Consider the following 17,033-nt stretch of genomic DNA (forward strand, 5'->3'; position numbering starts at 1 on the left):
ATCGAGCACGAGTGGGCAACAGCAGATACTGGTGGCAGGGACAGCTTAGGAGAGGCCACAGCAGCAAGTAAAGTCCTTTCCCAGCTCTACTGAGGAGGACAGAGATGAGGACTTCAGGGGACCAGCCATGAAAAGAAAACTACTAGACTCTCACTCAAACAGTTGTACCTGGGATTTTCTGCATTATTACATAGAATCATAGAACCATAGAAATTTACAGCACAGAAGGAGGTCATTTGGCCCATAATGTCCATGCCAGCCAACAAAGAGCTATCCAGCCTAATTCCACTTTTCAGCTCTTGGTCCATAGGCACCGTTGATGCCCTAGTCCCTGTTAAAACAATTACTCTCTCACCCTGGCCATTCCCCCTGGTACAGCCCTGATCTTCACTCCCTTAAGTCCAAGGGACATAGACTTGAACGGATATGGTGGACAACTTGTTTAGCCATTCACCGCCAAATCTGGTTGGACCACATAAAACACAATCGGGTCCTGTTCTCGTCTGCCAAAACCTCCACTATTCCAGAATCATTCTGGAATGTAAAGCAAAATCCTGGCTTCTATTCTCCACTGCTAACCGTATTTTTAAACCCCTCGCCCCAATCTTTACCCTTACCTCCGACAATAAGTGTGAGGAGCTCATGGACTCATGAGCAGCCATTCGGCTGCCTCTGCCTCTTTCTTTCCTTCCATTAGACCACTGGACCAAACTTCCTGTGAGGAAGCCCCCTGCCCTAGCCATGACCTCATATGTTTCTTCAGTTTCTCTCCGATCTCCCATCATGACCTTTCCAAGCTCATCCTGTCCATGAGGCTCACTTCCTGCTCCCTAGACTCTATTTTCACCCCTATTCCTGTCATTAGGAAAAAGCTGGAGTCCATTATTAAAGGAAGTAGTAGCAGAACATTGAGAAAATCATAATACAGTCAAGCAGACTTAGTATGGTTTTATGAAAGGGAAATCATGTTTGACAAATTTTCTGGAGTTCTTTGAGGATGTAACGAGCAGGGTGGATAAAGGGGAACCAGTAAATGTAGTGTATTTCGATTTCCAGAAGGCATTCAGTAAGGTGCCACCATAAAAGGTTATTAAACAAGATAAGAGCTCACGGGGTTGTGGGTAACATATTAGCATGAAGAGAGGATTAGCTAAGTAACAGAAAACAGAGAGTCGGGATAAATGGGTCATTTTCAGGTTGGCAAACTATAACTAATGTGGTGCCACAGGGATCAGTGCTGGGACCTCAACTTTTTACAATTTATATTAATGACTTGGATGAAGGGACCGAGTGTAATGTAGCCAAATTTGCTGATGATACAAAGATAGGAGGGAAAGCAAGTTGTGAAGAGGGGCCGAAATTGCCCGCCGCTGGAAACGAGGCGCACATACCGTGCTTCTGTTGTTTTCATCGGCAAGGTGGATGCGGTGACCTCTTGAGCAAAATTCCGCTCTTTGGCTTATTTTTTTCAGCGGACCGGAAGTCGATTTAAATGGGGGCGGATGTGCGGTGGTAAGCGGAAGTTCGCAGTCTAGAGGGGCGGGCGAAAGCTGGGGGCAGGTGTAGTGTCCGCCGCTGTCAGTCATCAGCGTAGCACTGATGATGTCATCACGGTGCTGCATCACCATGGCTCTCCCCTTCACTTAAAGGGAAGAACCTGCATGATTCTTTAAGTTCGGCCCACTGGGCCACCAGGGAGGGTTTCGCCCAGGCCAGCGGCTTGGCATCCAAAAGAGGGAGTGTCAGGCTCCCTGTTAGCGGCCCGGCCAAACACGGGGGCATAATTGTCGAGCCGATATGGCAGTCGGCCGACAAAAAAAAACATGGCGGCATGGGCAGTCAGTCCTCCCCTTTAATGGCAGCCGCACTGCCATTTTAGAAGGACTCCAAGCTCAGTGCACCGGCAGAAAAAGCTGCTGGTGGCAACGAGTGGCGGGAGCAAGAATTTTTCAGTGGAATTTCACCATCGGGCGAGGAACATCGGCGGTGCATGCTCTGATGATGCACTTAGGATGGATTGGCAGCAGTGGAGCGGTAATGGGGTGAGAAGGTCACCACCGGGATACCGCAGGAGCGGAATTTTAACATGGCAAATATAACACGAAAAATTGGCGGCCATTGCATTCCGCAGCTTGTTCACCAATTTCCGGCGGGGGTAATAGGCCTTAAGGAAAGGAGAAATTTTGGCCCCAAAGCATCTGCAAAGCGATATAGATAGGCTAAGTGAGTGGGCAAAAATGTGGTAGATGGAGTGTAATGTGGGAAAGTGAAAGCTTATCCACTTTTGTAGGAAAAATAAAAAAGCTAATTATTATTAAATGGAGAGAGATTACAAAATGCTGCGGTACAGAGAGGTCTGGGGGTCCTTGTACATGAAGCACAAAAAGTTAGCATGCAGGTACAGCAAATAATTAGGAAGGTAAATGGAATGTTGGCCTTTATTGCTGTGGGAAATGGAATATAAAAGTAGGGAAGTCCAGCTACAATTGTACCAGGCATTGGTGAGACCATACCTGGAGTACTGCGTACAGTTTTGGTCCCTTTATTTAAGGAAGGATATACTTGTATTGGAGGCAGTTCAGAAAAGGTTCACTAGGTTGATTCCTGAGTTGAAGGGGTTGTCTTCTGAAGAAAGGTTGAGGAGGTTGGGCTTATACTCACTGGAGTTTAGAAGAATGAGAGGTGATCTTATTGAAAAATATAAGATTATAAGGGGGCTTGACATGGTAGATGCGTAGATGCAGAGAGGATGTTTCCCCTTGTGAAGGAATCTAGGGGGCATAGTTTCAGAATCAGGGGTCGTCCATTTAAAATGGAGATGAGGAGGAAATTCTTCTCTGAGGGCCGTGAATTTGTGGAATTCGCTACACCAGAGAGCTGTGGAGGCTGGGTCATAAATCATATTTAAAGTGGAGATAAATTTTCGAATGATAAGGGAGTCAAGGGTTATGGGGAGCGGAGTGAAGTGGAGTTGAGAGCAAGATCAAATCAACCATGATCTTATTGAATGACGGAGCAGGCTCGAGGGACCAAATGGCCTACTCCTGCTCCTATTTCTTATGTTCTTATGTTCAAACTGTTGCACCTGTGATATATTCTTCCGACATCACTAACAAACACACTCTACAAGATGGCCCCAACTGTCATCATGTTTTATTGTTCTGTATTTACATCAGCAGTTGCATTACCACAGTAGTACACTAGGTGAGGCAGTAGTCTCTTTGGGGGAGGTCTATTACACTTCTCTCTCCTTACTGAAGGAGTAATCATAACAAAATAATCATCATACATAATTGCATGGTTATACACAACAAAAGATATGAACCTATTTTACCATATTTACAAATCAAACTTAGCCACTGGTTTTCTGTTTCAAAGAGGGTACCTTTGCTCTTGAACAGAACCTTCCAAACATGGTGTTAAATTTACACTCATTCTAGGCTGAGCCTGAGGAGAATTTTTCTCCAAGGACAACCCTTGATCTACATTTGGACTCTCTACAACTTCAGACTGTTTGTCTGCCTGGCTCGGACTCAGACCTATATTCTGACTTTCTCTTGGACTTGTTTCCAGTACATCTGATGTAGGATTGGCTACTGGTACTCTGCTTGTAACATGACTATCTGACTCATCAGAAATAATTGAATCATTCCAACTTTCAACTCCTCCCACATCTGAAGGTAAAATATGATCAATGTGAACAAACCTAACCTTTCCATGAACAAACATCTTGACCAAATATGTGCGAGGCCTATACATCTTCACTATTCGTCCTGGCAACCACTTTAACCATTTATGGTGATGGTTCTTCACTCTCGTCTTCTGATTTAATTTCACACTTCACTCTCTCTTACTCTACCTCTATCACAATTCTCTTTCTGTCTTAATTGTTTCTCTTCTACTGACTGTGCCAACTTTAGTTTTAGCAACAATAACCTGGTTCATGGTTGTCTTTTGAGAAACATCTCTGCTGGTGTTCTACCAGTAATTGTATGAGGTGTATTACAATAAGTAATAAGAAAATTTGCCAGTTTGTGGTCCAACGATAACTGCCGTTTCTTTGGATTTGTAATGTGCGCTCTGCTGCACCATTTGAAGTAGAGTGGTATGGTGGAACCTTGGTATGTTTCACACCATGCAAATTCTTCTGTACAAAATTGTGGCCCATTATCAAACCCAATTTCTTCCGCCTTATTGATATTGTTCTCAGTTTCTAGTCTTTTGAGGTCTGCTCAATTTTCTCCTTGAGTGCATATGGTAGGGACATGGCATGCAGTAAACTGGTCTTCGATCCTTCTGCACTCTGACACTCAACTTAAAGCCTTAGAATGGACTGTCTGTTTCGCAGAACACCTTCAGATACTGCTTGATGACATCATCCTTCGGTGCAAATCTCGTTTCAACATGAAAAATCTCATTTCAATCCAGCTTCAATGATCCCAACCAATTTCTATCAATCAAGGCAGGCTTGTCTCCAGCTATTAGAAACATAGAAACATAGAAAATAGGTGCAGGAGTAGTCAATTCGGCCCTTCGAGCCTGCACCACCATTCAATATGATCATGGCTGATCATGCAACTTCAGTACCCCATCCCTGCTTTCTCTCCATACCCCTTGATCCCTTTAGCCATAAGGGCCACATCTAACTCCCTTTTGAATATATCTAACAAACTGGCCTCAACAACCTTCTGTGGCAGAGAATTCCACAGGTTCACAATTCTATGAGTGAAGAAGTTTCTCCTCATCTAAATGGCTTACCTCTTATCTTTAGACCGTGACACCCTGGTTCTGAACTTCCCCAACATCGGGAACATTCTTCCTGCATCTAACCTGTCCAATCCTGTTAGAATTTTATATGTTTCAATGAGATCCCCTCTCATTCTTCTAAATTCCAGTGAATATAAGCCTAGTCGATCCAGTCTTTCTTCATATGTCAGTCCTGCCATCCCGGGAATCAGTCTGGTGAACCTTCGCTGCACTCCCTCAATAGCAAGAATGTCCTTTCTCAGGTTAGGAGACCAAAACTGTACACAATATTCAAAGTGTGGCCTCACCAAGGCCCCGTGCAACTGCAGTAAGACCTCCCTGCTCCTATACTCAAATCCTCTCGCTATGAAGGCCAACATGTCATTTGCCTTCTTCACCGCCTGCTATACCTGCAAGCCACCCTTGAATGACTGATGTACCATGACACCCAGGTCTTGTTGCACCTCCCATTTTCCTAATCTGTCACCATTCAGATAATATTCTGCCTTCCTGTTTTTGCCACCAAAGTGGACAACCTGATATTTATCTACACTATACTGCATCTGCCATGCATTTTCCCACTCACCTAACCTGTCCAAGTCACCCTGCAACCTTTTAGCATCCTCCTCACAGCTCACACTGCCACCCAGCTTAGTGTCATCTGCAAACTTGGTGATATTACATTCAATTCCTTCGACTAAATCATTAATATATATTGTAAATAGCTGTGGTCCTAGAACTGAACTTTGCAGTACCGCACTAGTCACTGCCTGCCATTCTGAAAAGGACCGGTTTATTTCTACTCTTTGCTTCCTGTCTGCCAACCAGTTCTCTATCCATGTCAATACATTACCCCCAATACCATGTGCTTTAATTTTGCACACTAATCTCTTGCATGGGACCTTGTCAAAAGCCTTTTGAAAGTCCAAATACACCACATCCACTGGTTCTCCCTTGTCCACTCTATTAGTTACATCCTCAAAACATTCAAGAAGATTTGTCAAGCTATGAGAGGCAAGCTCTTCACCGGTATGGTGATACGTCTTACCATAGGCATTTGCTCTCCTGAGTAGCCTCACAGCTCTATATTGAATTTCTCCAGTGGAAAATCACACAGTTTGTCGCGATATAGCGATTCCGGTAATATGCTCATGGATGCAGCCGTGTCAATTTCCATGAGAATCCTGGTTCCTGCAATGTCTACTTGGATGATGATACACCATGAATCGCTGTGAGATACACTTGTGCTTCTGATGATGTACATTGTGTTCCTAACACAGATGAGACTGCACACAGGGAGGTTAAAGTAACAGTAACCTCAGTCTTTATTAAGACACTCCAGAGTGAGGAACAGCCTATATAAAGTGCTCCTAAAGGATGCTGGGATCAATTGGGACTTCAGGGGATGCACTCCATGGTGGTGGAACATGGGAGTGCATGCTTTACAGATACACAACATCACTCCCCTACAAAGTCAAAGTGAAAACTATTTACAAGGTGAGGCGGTCGGGAGCCTTTCTTTCCCTGGTCGACCACTTCGGTACAAATGTCTGTTCTGGTATATTGGCTGTGCCCTCGCTGGGCTGACGTGTTGTTGGCCCTGCAGGGCTGCTGGGTGAGCCTGGCCTTGCTGGGCTGTTGGGCGTGATGGGTTCGATTTCCTGGTCCGAGGTGGTGTTGTTGATCCTTTGGGTGTGTGTTGTGGGCTCGAAAAAGTTGGCGTCTGCTGTGGGTTGTTCAGGGCAGTCTGTGAACCGCAGCCTCGTTTGGTCCAGGTGCTTTCTGCAAATTTGTCCATTGTCTAGTTTGACGACAAACATCCAACTCCCTTCTTTAGCTATCACCGTGCCCGTGATCCACTTGGGACCATGTCCATAGTTTAGCACATACACAGGGTCATTCAGATCAATTTCCCGTGACACAGTGGTGCGACCATCGTTTACATTTTGTTGCTGCCGCCTGCTCTCTACCTGATCATGCAGGTTGGTGTGAACCAGCGAGAGTCTGGTTTTAAGTGTCCTTTTCATGAGTAGCTCAGCCGGGGGCACCCCTGTGAGCGAGTGGGGTCTCGTGCGGTAGCTGAGCAGTACTCGGGACAGGCGGGTTTGGAGTGAGCCTTCTGTGACTCGTTTAAGGCTCTGTTTGATTGTTTGTACTGCCCGCTCTGCCTGCTCATTGGAGGCTGATTTAAACGGGGCCGAGCTGACATGTTTGATCCCATTGCGAGTCATGAATTCTTTAAATTCTGCACTGATGAAACATGGCCCGTTGTCACTGACCAGTCTGTCAGGCAGGCCGTGGGTGGCAAACATGGCCCTCAGGCTTTCAATGGTGGCAGTGGCGGTGCTTCCCGACATTATTTGACTTTCAATCTATTTTGAAAAAGCATCCATCACCACCAGAAATATTTTACCAAGAAACGGGCCTGCATAGTCGAAATGGATCCTTGACCATGGTCTGGAGGGCCAGGACCACAAACTTAGTGGTGCCTCTCTGGGCGCATTGCTCAACTGAGCACACACGCTGCATTGCCATACACAGGAATCTAAGTCAGAGTCGATACCGGGCCACCACATGTGGGATCTGGCTATTGCTTTCATCATTACTATACCCAGGTATGTGCTGTGGAGACCCGAGATGAACGTCTCCTTGCCATTTTTGGGTAGCACTAAGCAGTTACCCCACAACAGACAGTCTGCCTGGATGGACAGCTCGTCCTTTTGCCACTGGAACGGTTTGATTAGCTTTTGCATTTCAACGGGGATGTTGGCGCAGCTCCCATGCAGTACATAATTTTTTACTCGGGACAGCAGAGGATCTTGGCTGGTCCAAGTCCTAATCTGGCAGGCCGTGACAAGTGATTTATCATTTTCAAATGCTTCCATGACCATCAACAAGTCTGCGGGCTGCGCCACCATCAACAAGTTTGCAGGCTGCGCCATTTCCATCCCCGTGGTGGGCAATGGTAGCCGACTGAGAGCATCCGCACAGTTCTCGGTGCCTGGCCTGTGGCGGATGGTATAGTTATATGCTGATAGTGCGAGTGCCCACCTTTGTATGCGGGTTGAGGCATTAGTATTTATCCCCTTGTTTTCAGCGAACAGGGATATGAGGGGCTTGTGATCGGTTTCCAGCTCAAATTTGAGGCCAAACAGGTAGTGATGCATTTTCTTTACCCCGAACACACACGCTAATGCCTCTTTCTCAATCATGCTGTAGGCCTAGGCGACACATTGCAACTTCCCCGCAACGTTAGCTTGTTGTAATATACACCCGACTCCATACGATGACGCATCACATGCTAGCACAAGTCTTTTACATGGGTTATACAATACAAGCGGCTTGTTGGAGCATAAAATGTTTCTGGCTTTCTCAAAAGCAATTACTTGGTTACTTCCCCATACCTAGTTCTCACCTTTACGCAATGACACATGGAGGGGCTCTAAGAGGATGCTTAACCCTGGTAGGAAGTTACCAAAATAGTTGAGGAGTCCCAGGAATTACCGCAACTCCGTTCCGTGGCCTGGACGCATTCCTGATAGTCTCTGTCTTGGCGTCTGTGGGACGAATGCCGTCCGCCGCAATCTTTCTCCCCAAAAACTCCACTTCTGTTGCCATGAAGACGCATTTCGACCTCTGCAGCCGCAGCCCTTCGCGATCCAGTCTCTGGAGGACTTCCTCCAGGTTTTGTAGGTGCTCGACGGTGACCCGACCCGTGACCAATAAGTCATCCTGAAAAACTACCGTGGGTGGTACCGACTTGAGTAGGCTCTCCATGTTTCTCTGGAAGATCGCTGCAGCCGACCGAATTCCAAACGGGCATCTGTTGTAGATGAACAGTCCCTTGTGCGTGTTGATGCAGGTGAGGCCCTTCGAAGACTGCTCCAGCTCCTGCGTCATGTAGGTCGAAGTCAGGTCGAGCTTGGTGAACGTCTTGCCTCCTGCCAGGGTCGCAAATAGGTCGTCTGCCTTAGGTAGCAGGTATTGGTCCTGTAGCGAGAAACAATTAATAGTTACTGTATAATCACCAAAAATCCTGACCGTGCCATCACTTTTGAGTACTGGAACAATCGGGCTGGACCACTCACTGAATTCCACTGGGGAGGTGATGCCCTCGCGTTGCAGCCTGTCCAGCTCAATTTCCACTCTCTCCCTCATCATGTGAGGTACTGCTCGCGCCTTGTGGTGAATGGGTCATGCCTCTGGGACCAAGTGGATCCGCACCTTCGACCCGAAAAGTTTCCAATGCCTGGCTCAAAAAGGCAAGGAAATTTGTTAAGAACCTGGATACATGAAGCCTCATCGACATGTGATAACACTCGGATGTCATCCCAGTTCCAGCTTATTTTGCCCAGCCAGCTCCTTCCAAGCAGTGTGGGGCCATCACCCGGGACAATCCAGAGTGGCAGTTTGTGTACCATGCCCTCGTAGGTGACCTTGACCATGGCGCTGCCCAGGACAGTGATAAGCTCTTTGGTGTACGTTCTCAGTTTCGTGTGGATGGGGCTCAGGGCTGGTCTGAATGCCTTGTTGCACCACAGTCTCTCAAACATCTTTTTACTCATGATGGATTGGCTGGCGCCAGTGTCCAGTTCCATGGCTATGGGTAAGCCATTCAAGTTTACATTTAGCATTATAGGTGGACATTTCGTCGAAAATGTGTGCACCCCATGTACTTCAGCATCCACCTCCTCTCTCTGAGGCTTGAAATTGCTTTGATCCATCATGGACCGATCTTCCTCTGCCACTTAGTGGTTAGCAGGTTAGCAAGCTCATTGGAGGTGCCCCATTGTTCCACAGCTCTTGCAAACATACCCTTTGAAGCGACATGGATAGGCTGAATGGAAGCCTCCACAACTCCAACAAGGTGTGAATTGGCTTGCATTCATCCTTTGTTGTGGACTCTGAGTCATCTGGGTCACCTGAGGCCTGCTGGCAGTTGCAGAATCGTGGTTTCTGCCCTGTACATTTCTGCTCGCAAACACAGTTCCAGTTAATTTATGAACATTGCTAGCACTTGTGTGCTGAGAGATTTGTTTGGTGTTATCACTGGTGGACATAAACGCCAGTGCTATTGCAATGGCCTTACTGAGGATCGGTGTCTCTACAGTCAAAAGTTTTCGTAGGATGGTCTCCTGGCCAATGCCCAGTACAAAAAAGTCTCTGAGCATTTGCTCCAGGTAGCCATCAAACTCACATTATCCTGCAAGTCGCTTTAGCTCGACGATGTAGCTCGCCACTTCCTGACCTTCAGATCGCTGGCATGTGTCGAACCGATACCTTGCCATCAGCATGCTCTCCCTCGGGTTAAGATGCTCGCGAACCAGTGTGTACAGCTCCTCATATGACTTATCTGTGGGTTTCACCGGAGCCAGAAGATTCTTCATGAGGCTGTAGGTCGGTGCCCTGCAGACCGTGAGGAGGACAGCTCTCCTTTTTGCAGCGTTTCTTCCCTGTCCAGCTCGTTGGCTACAAAGTACTGGTCTAGCGGTTTGACATAGACTTCCCAGTCCTCACCCTCCGAGAACTTCTCCAGGATACCCACAGTTTGCTGCATCTTTGCATTGGGTTCGCATAGTCGTCGCCAGTTATTGTCTTCCTAACACAGATGAGATGAGGTTAAAGTAACAGTGACCTCAGTCTTTATTAAGATACTCCAGAGTGAGGAACAGGCCTTAGGGGCTGGCTTATATACAGTGGTCCTAAAGGATGCTGGGATCAATTGGGACTTCAGGGGATGCGCTCCCGGGTGGCAAAACATGGGAGTGCATGCTTTACAGATACACAACAATATGTATCTCCAGAACCTCCTTGTCCTGTTGCTTTTCTTCAATGCTACATACTGTCTGGCAATTTCTACTTATAGATTTGAACATCGGTTTACTCTTCCGTCAGCATGCCTTCGCAAGATACTCTGTTTTCTATCAGAAGAACGACTCGGCTTTCACAGATGGGCAACTTTGAGAGGTGTTGTGCCAGTCATTGATAGCATGACTTCAATGCACTGTTACCTTGGCCAGTTGCTGAGGCCTTGGGGCCCAACTGCATTTTACTTTTAACCTGGAAGCAATTCACCTCGGTTGACTGGCGACTGGAAATGGTGCAAAATTCTCAGGAGTATTGGTCGGACATCTCCATTGAATTAGCTGTCTGACAAGCTAAATCAAAAGTCAAGTTAGGGGTTGTCAACAACTTTCTTCTGTATGCTTCATTTCCATCCCAGAAACAAAGCGGTCACGCAGCGGTCCTGAAAGTTTCCAAAATTACAATGAGTGGATAGCTTTTTTAAAGCTGCAATGTACTCACTGATACGCTTGTCATGTAATTGATCTCATGTTCTAAAATGATAACTTTGAGCAATTTCTATGGGCTCAGGACTGTAGTGCTGTTCTGTCAGTGGTGTGTACTTTGGTTTGACAGGAACAAGTAAATTTTTCATGGTTTCATAAACCTCGGGACCTGCTTCAGTCAAGAAAATAGCCCATTTTCTTTCTAAAAGCACCCGGTTATGGTTTTCATCATCAGGGACTTCGACGATACTATTTGTGGTGAAAAACATTTCTAGCCGCTCCACATATGCTCTGAAAGTCTCTCGATCATGATGGAACTCAGCCAGGCACCCTTTTATTCCCATAGGCACGGCCATCTGGATTCTTCAGTCCATCCAAGTCTGCTTGTCATTTACCTTGGATTTTTAGCTGTTCTGCAAAACAAAGAACTTCTCAAAGTCTCTCTGTTGGTTGGCAGGATGATCCACCAACAAAAATTTCAGCTAGGGAATCTGATTATCCTTTTCTATGTTACCAATGTGATATATTCTTATAACATCACTAACAAACACACTCTACAAGATGGCTCCAACTATCATCATGTGAACTTGTCATATTAACCTTTTATTGTATTTATATCAGTAGTTGCATTACCACAGTAGTCCACTAGGTGGAGCAGTTGTCCACTAGGGGGAGCTCTATTACACCACCCTACTTCCTTTTCTGGCTCCCATGTAAGCTGATGTTGTTAACGGTTCACTCTCCTCAGGTACTGTCCCCCTCTCCCTCAATTCTGCCATCATTGCCCATTGCCTCAAAAAAACAACCCTCACTCCCTCTGTCCTTGCAAACTACCGCCCCATATCCAACCTCCCTTACCTTGCGAAAGTCCTTGAACGTGTTGTCGCCTCCCAAATCCGTGCCCACCTTTCCCGCAATTCCATGTTTGAATCCATCCAATCCCGTTTCTGCCTCTGCCCAGTACCAAAACGGCTCTCATTAAAGTCACAAATGACATAATTTGTGACTGTGACAAAGGCAAACTCTCCCTCCTCATCCTTCTTGACTTGTCTGCAGCCTTTGACACAGTTGAACACTATTCTTCTCCAACGACTCTCCACTGTCATCCAGCTGGGTGGAACTGCACTTGCCTGGTTCCATTCTTATCTATCCAATTGTAACCAGAGAATCTCCTGCAACAGCTTCTCTTCCTGCCCTCTCATCGTCCCCCAAGGAGTTTAGAATAGCAATGTATTAATGGACAGAGAAAGAGTGGTTAGTTACACAGGCAACTCAGTGTATCGAGTGACACACTTAGCTCTGTCTCTAATAGCTGCAATAGCCATACAATTTCTCTATTACTCTCTGTTATTAATATACTCATACTAAAAAGTACCTTCTGCATCTGCTAGATAAAAGTTTTAAAGAAGAAGTCAAGACATTCTTCTAATTACAAATAAAAGTGAAGAGAGTCTAACAAAGTAAAGGTTACCTTGGCTATTTTACTGATTACAAACTACAGGCTGCTACTGTTACTGTTATAACTTCTACTGACTGATAATTGACTCTATTTTTATGTCTTAATTTCAAAGAGATACTTCTTACATTCAATTAACCAAACAGAATGACACATGTGCAATCATCGCTGATAAATGTGGAGTTCCTATGTATGTCACTGATCCATTGATCATAGCCTTACTCAAGCAGGGCAGACTTCATGTTTGCACTTTATGAACTTGCCATCTATTCACCTTGCATGACTCAAGGATTGTTCCACACAAATGGGGAAAAGCGACATCTTTATGTCTCATTACGTGTTATTCTAAATGGTTTGAATTTTCAAAATGTTTTTATGACACCATTAAGGAGTGCCTTATATATACATAAAAGCTTCCTGGTGTCATTAACACAGATTTTATGCCTTGATTCTCTGGGAACATCCATGGTTTAAACTAACGGAGAAAGCTTTGTTAGCGTAGCCAATTTCCAGCATTAAGTACAATAGCTGAACTCCATTTTAAATGGGCACTTTCAAGTTAAATCTCCGTTCCAGGCACATTTTCAGCAGTTTATAGGGCACTTCCTCTACAAAGGCTCAAAGTCACCCTTCGGGCAATTTAAGTACCATGATTTCTACAATGTCGTCTTCATGCAGTTTTTCTTATTCTGGCAACTTCAAAACCCATGACTTTGCAACCGGAACTCACAGCCCCCTTAAAACACATTCCCCAATATTGTATTAATTGTATCCTAAAACTATAATAAAGTGAAATAAGACTCTTTTCTAATGGACTACACTTATCCAGATGTCAATTTTTCTTTTTTTAATATGGTAATAATGTTGCCATGCTGAATTTAGCTGATTGCAGGCACTCTGTGGTGTGGAAACACCAGAAGAAACAGATTTATTTTTCCCAGACATTTCGTTTTATTAAAAAATCTACATTGCATTCTTACTCCTGCTCTACATTGCTGCTTTTTGCCGCCAGGTTTCACAGCTCTGGTGATCCGCCATTAATGCGCATCAGCGTGCTAATTGGGTCATTGGTTCCTGACTTTTACATATTGTCCACCGCAAGCGTCTCCAATGCTTCCAAAATCCCAGGAGTTAAAATGGCAATGGGCAGTAGGTGTGGCGAGAGAACTTAACATAAGAACATAAGAAATAGGAGCAGGAGTAGGGCATACGACCCCTTGAGCCTGCTCTACCATTTAAAATGATCATGGCTGATCCAATCATGGACTCAGCTCCACTTCCCTGCCCGCAAACCATAACCCCTTATTCCTTATCGGTTAAGAAACTGTCTATCTCTGCCTTAAATTTATTCAATGTCCCAGCTTTCACAGCTCTCTGATGTAAGAATAAAAGTGTTCAGTAATAAAATTGATTCTGTGTATGTATAAATGTTGAAAGTGTAGACTATACGAAAAGACAGTTTTGAAAGATTCAAAATGGAAGCTCAAAGACCTCCAGCATGCTGTTTGTGCATTGTGTTAATTGGAAAGCCATTAAACCTAATCAAGGGATAGCTGGGCCAGTCCAGCAGACATATGAGTGAGGAGAGCCAATAAGGAACTGCCCTGGAACCAAAGTCCAATCCTGAGGCTTTCGGAGGAACAATGGACTTAAGGGATATAAAAAAAACTCAAGCCACAGTTGGCTCTCTCTCCTTCTCTCCTGGTCATATAGCAAAACGCCTGCTCAAAGACCAGCTGAAACAGCACGCCTTGTGTTCAGCCAGCCAGAGGAAAGTGATGTATACCTTTTTATAAATCATTATTGTAACATTATATCTGTTGTAAATAAGTAAAATCCATAGGGTAACTACGACTGCTGATAGATGTGCATGTCTGTGTGTTTAATAAACTGTTCCGAATTGTTTTAAAATAATTGTCTCACTGTCATTTTAATGCCAGAGATTTAGAAATCTTACAAATTGGTGGAGAATGCGGGCATCTGGCGAGACAGCGTTTGATGATTCTTTTGAACAATTGGAAATTTCGGGAGTTGCGATTCTAACCTGTATTGCGAAGTATAATTATAAACTGTTAAACGGATCGGGAGAAGGTGCATCTTAAGAAGCAATCGTCTCGATAGTTGTAGCTGTTTAAGTGGGGACCCACCTGTAGTTATATTCAAAAGACACCAGGTGAAGGGATCGGTCTTGAACAGAAAGCCAACGATAAAAAGAAATGTTGAGCTAGTTTATCAGGAAAAGTTGTCCAAAAAATTCCCAATGCAAGACTTAGAAGAGTTAAAGGCACAGGCACGGTACCTCCACAAGGGTCATCCTTCGGGGAGCTGGTGACACTTATCCAGGAAAGATTAGATAATGGAGAGCTAAGGCCAAAACGGGCAAATGGTCTTGTGTCATTCAGCGCATTTTATTGTGCCCAGAGAGATGAGGAACTAATGAGGCAGGAGGCCAAAGTGATACAAGATTTGAAAGAATTGCAAGTAAAAGCAATTCAACTAAAAGAGAGATTGAAGGTATAAAACAACAAAACGAAGAAGACCTCCAACTTGTGAAGTAGTTAAAAGAAAGAGAAATTTAAGGCAAGAAATTGGTCGATTAAACCGCAGTATTAAGGAATTAGAAAGAGGGGCTGAATAGGCAGCTTCATTGCTACAACAACAAAGCCTCTCAAATAGAAATGCCACAACAGCCGTTGTTGAAGTAAATGAAAACAAATTAGAGCTAAAAAATATATAAATTGGAAAACTTGAGGCTTCAGCAAGAGATAGAAGATGCTAGGGGAGCATTAAGGGAAGTAATTAAGAAGCCACATAGGAAGGCAGATCACTCCCATTGCCAACTAAAAATAGCGAGGCTAAAAAGTAAGTTCGGGGAGCAGCGGGCCCTGGTATTCGCAGTAACACAGAGAGCCATAACAGAGATAGCATAAGGTGAAAGGGGGAGACAGATTGGGAAGAGGAACAAAATCAGTATAATCCCCAGGAGGGTGGTGTAGGATGGGATACCTTGGAGACACAAGAGCCAATTGTAACCATAGTATCCACTTCTTTACGACGTAGTACGCATGGTCATATCACCAATAACCATACCGACTCACGGTCCATACCTGGTGCTGACGCCACGAGTTGAGGCCCATTAGTGATGAGTTAATAGGAGGTGGGAAAATTTCAGGAGGGGTCACCCCGAGTTGGAAGAGAGAGACTTAACACGAGTCTTCCCCTTGGCCTGTTCCACTTTCCTAAAAGATAATCTGCCAGATACAGTCATCCAGCCTGGCGCAGCGGTCGATGCACTCATGACCGAGATCCTAAACCATTTGGGAATCCAAAATTTGAACTTAGTGGCTCTGCTTAATCAGACCAAGCCGCGCCCAAAAGAGACCCCTAGAGCCTTCAGTAATCACCTGTATGATATCTATCAATGTAAGCAGAACCAGGCACCCGCAAATGCTACAGTAGGAAAGAATCAGGAACAATTTAAATCGATGTTCCTGACCCAACTCCACCCTTTAGTTAAAACCACCCTGGGCATAGCCATGAGGCCCACCAATCAGTGGACAGATATAGAGACCAGTGCTTAAATAGCCTGGGAGATGGTAAAAGACCAGTTAAAGGTGAAGTCACCACCCACTGCAAATAAACCAGTGTCAATGGTGGAGGGATCTCGAAACTACCACTTTAAGGGACAGTGCTTTAATTGTAAGAAGGTAGGCCACCTAGCAAAATACTGCAGCAGACCCAGACCAGCACCGAACCATGATGCAACACATAGATACCTCCTGAGGGATGAATCCAAGCCTTATACAAACCCAAATTGCCACGGGGAGGATGCAAAATCATTTATCGGTGCACGCAATTGCTGATGCACACTCATTAGAGAGACCCATTCAAGGATTGACTCTATGACATGGTTTGGCCCCTAAAGATTGGTCGGAAATGGGGTTCCAACGTGATGGTAGCGGGAGACCAGTAGTCCTTGTTGTCTTAAAAGGGGGCAGACAGCAGATTATGCTTACCGATATTGGCTCAGCCGTTACCATCATCCACACCCCATACCCTGAATGCCATGCGGTGGGCAAGGGTTGTATGACCCTTAAAGGGTTTGACGGTGATACAACCAACACGTATACAGGGAAGGCCACTGAACTTCAGTTGGGAGGCCTCACCTGTAAGGTCCCAGCGCCGATGCTGATGACCACCCCTGATGGAAGGGGAATTTTAGAGACTGATATGTTGGATCAGTATGGTGCGGTGATAGATTATAATTAGGACTGTGTTTGGATGGAATTGAGAGATAAGGCAGGAGTGATAGAAATTTCAGATGCTCACTCGGTTTTTGCTATTAAAAAGCCATCTGAGTATGACCCTCCGGGGAGCGAAAATGAAGCTGTGGCAAAACTAATTCAGGAACACATGCAAACATGACTGTGGAATAATGGCAGGCAAGTGAGGGACCCCCCCACTCATTCAATAAACAGTACCCCATCCCAAGGGAGAGTCACCCTTACATCCGAGACACCATAAAATCCCTAGGCAAGCAG

Source organism: Pristiophorus japonicus, chromosome 1 (genome assembly GCF_044704955.1).
Source record: "Pristiophorus japonicus isolate sPriJap1 chromosome 1, sPriJap1.hap1, whole genome shotgun sequence".
NCBI lineage: Eukaryota > Metazoa > Chordata > Chondrichthyes > Pristiophoridae > Pristiophorus > Pristiophorus japonicus.